This window comes from Heterocephalus glaber, unplaced genomic scaffold, assembly GCF_053883595.1.
Source record: "Heterocephalus glaber isolate CG9 unplaced genomic scaffold, H.glaber_assembly_v1.0 deba00001673, whole genome shotgun sequence".
NCBI classification, from domain to species: domain Eukaryota; kingdom Metazoa; phylum Chordata; class Mammalia; order Rodentia; family Bathyergidae; genus Heterocephalus; species Heterocephalus glaber.
In genome coordinates this window covers 4,174,615-4,177,126 of record NW_028258410.1, presented here as the reverse complement: position 1 = coordinate 4,177,126, position 2,512 = coordinate 4,174,615, and the positions used below count along the sequence as shown (strand labels likewise).

The 2,512-nt window shown below is 46.1% G+C and overlaps 1 pseudogene; it reads right to left on the bottom strand.

The window, feature by feature from the left end:
- Window positions 1-308: 308 nt before the first annotated feature.
- LOC101704818 (olfactory receptor 10A7-like) lies at window positions 309-1,229 on the bottom strand (annotated as a pseudogene).
- Window positions 1,230-2,512: the final 1,283 nt, after the last annotated feature.

Sequence of the window (2,512 nt, the reverse complement as noted above, 5' to 3'; positions counted from 1 at the left end):
GAAATTGGACACATTATATGGTAAAGGTTGCGATGCAGAGAATGACCAGTCTGTGGCCTGGGTCACCGCATCCCACTCCCAGTGTCTGAGTGGATACAGCAAGGTTTTAACATTTGTTATGTGAACGTCTATTGGTGTTTACTCCTCCACAGTAGAAATCCGAAATGGGAACTTTTGTAGAGATTTATAGAAACCTTGTCAGCCTAACTGCAGTGTCTGCTGAAGAAGTTTGGTCTCAGCAAGCTCCAGTGTGAACACATTAGAAACATGATCTTCATCTTTACCTTCTAAGGGTCCCAGTCTGAGATTCATACTTTTTTCAGCCTCCCCATAATGCTTGCCATGACCCCCTTCACCTCACTGTTCCTCAGGGTGTAGATGAAAAGGTTCATCATGGGGTTGATGACTGTGTGAAAAACGGAGATCAGCTTGTCCCCCTCTGCCAAGTACAGGGACTTGGGCCTCAGGTACCGAATCAGTCCTGCTCCGTAATCATCTATCAACACTGCCAGGTGTGAGCTGCACATCAAGAAGGCTTTATTCCTGCCCTCTGTGGAGTCCATGCTCATCACCGGTCCCAGGATGCCCAGGTAGGAGAGGATGCTCAGGACGAAGGGGCACAGCATGGTCCCTGCCCGCCTATGACCATCATGGTCCCCTGAAGGGCTGTATCCCCACAGAACATGTGCAGCAGGATGGGCAGCTCACAGAAGATGTAGTCAACAACAGGGGGGCACAGCACAGTGGGAGGATTGTGAAGTACAGAGGCACCACTGAGGCAAAGAGGTCTACAGCCCAGGCCCCCAAAGCCAGCATCACAGACATGGACTGGCTCATGATGAGCAGGTATCTCAGCAGGTAGCAGATAGCCGTGCAGCGGTCCACAGCCATCAGCAGGAAGCACTTGGTGGCCTCCAGGGACAGGGTGATGTGCATCTGCGTGAGGCTGAAGGGGGACTATGTGACCTTCCTGCTGGCTAGAAGGTTGAAGAGCATCTTGGGAACCACAGCCATGCTGAAGAACACGGTAAGGAAAGCCAGATGCCAGAGGAGGAAGTAATGGGTGTCTGCAGAGAGGAGTCCAGGGCCACCACAGTGATGACCATGGCATTCCCAGCCCAGCTGTCAGGTAGATCATGGAAAACAGAAAGAGGGGCCCCTCGGTGGGGGTGGTTGGAGAAGCCCAGGAGGACCAGCTCGGAGGCATCATGGCAGTTTTCAGGCTGCATCTTGGCCAGGTCTGTGCCTGGGCCAGGCAGAGACCGAGGCTCATGGCTGACCAGGAGTCAGAGGCATCCATCAATAGCACCTTGAGTGCTGAAGCTGGACGTGTTTTAGATGACAGTAATGTTCATGTGTGAGATCTTCTACATTCCGAGTAATCCCAACTCACATTTTGATCATATGATCACCTACTTTAATTAAATACAAAAGATCTTCCACAGTGAAGATTTCACCCTCTTCTTCCCATTTTATCATATATACTACAAAGCAGTCTGCAAGGTTTTCCATATTGACTATTTTACCCATTTCATAAAACAAGCAATAGACTTAGTGAAACAGAGTTTTTTACATAACACGCATAGCAGAAAATACAAAGTTGAAAATAATGTATTTTCCAACACCATTAAAAACATAAATTTACACAGACTATATTGAACGGATGAAGTCTGTATTCCTGATCCCTAAGGAAAATAAGTTTATATCTTATAAAGTTGAACAACATTGCTAACTAAATTATTTGGAATATGTTAACTACTTCAGTAGTAGTAAATATACTGTAGTTCAACCTCGCAACAACTGAGTTTTCAGATTTCTATTTATGATTTATAGAATATAATGAATTCACTTCAAACCAGCTTTTTGATCATTTTAAGCAGAGAGTGAATTACTTTATGAAATTTTAAGCTAATATTTAAGAAAATGAAAATTAAATTCTCCAGTGTGTGCTGAAATGGCTGCATAAACTCTGCAATATCTTCTGCAACACACACAGTTAGCACAGGAATACACTCAGAAAAAATGGAACAGTGCTGCCGAGAGGTGTTCTTTCTCTTTTTTGGTGCTGTGGACTGAGTCCAGGACATCATGCAAAAAGGCAAGGTCCTGCAGCTCAGCCAGGTCCCTAGCCCTGTTTCTGAGAATACTTTAGTTACCGAGGTACATAAATCAGGCCTGGGGCCTTGTGTTAATATGGATTCAGTCTTCCTGTACCCAACACCTCTTCTTCTCTGCTAACTCATATTTCTAGGCTTATTCCTTTGTCTTGGATAAATTCCTCGTTTTTTGTGTGTCACTTCCTTGATTCTATGGTTTCTAGGTGGTGGATGGTGGGGAGAGAGACAGAAAAAGAGAACCACTTGGCAAGAGAGAGACAGACAGACAGACAGAGACAGAGAGAGAGGGCCTGAGATCCCCACAGGAAGAGCTCTGCTCCAGGTGGGAAGATGCGAGCTCAGGGTGATGAGCAGCACACTTGCCGTCCTCTGTCAGAAGACCTGAACCCCACAGT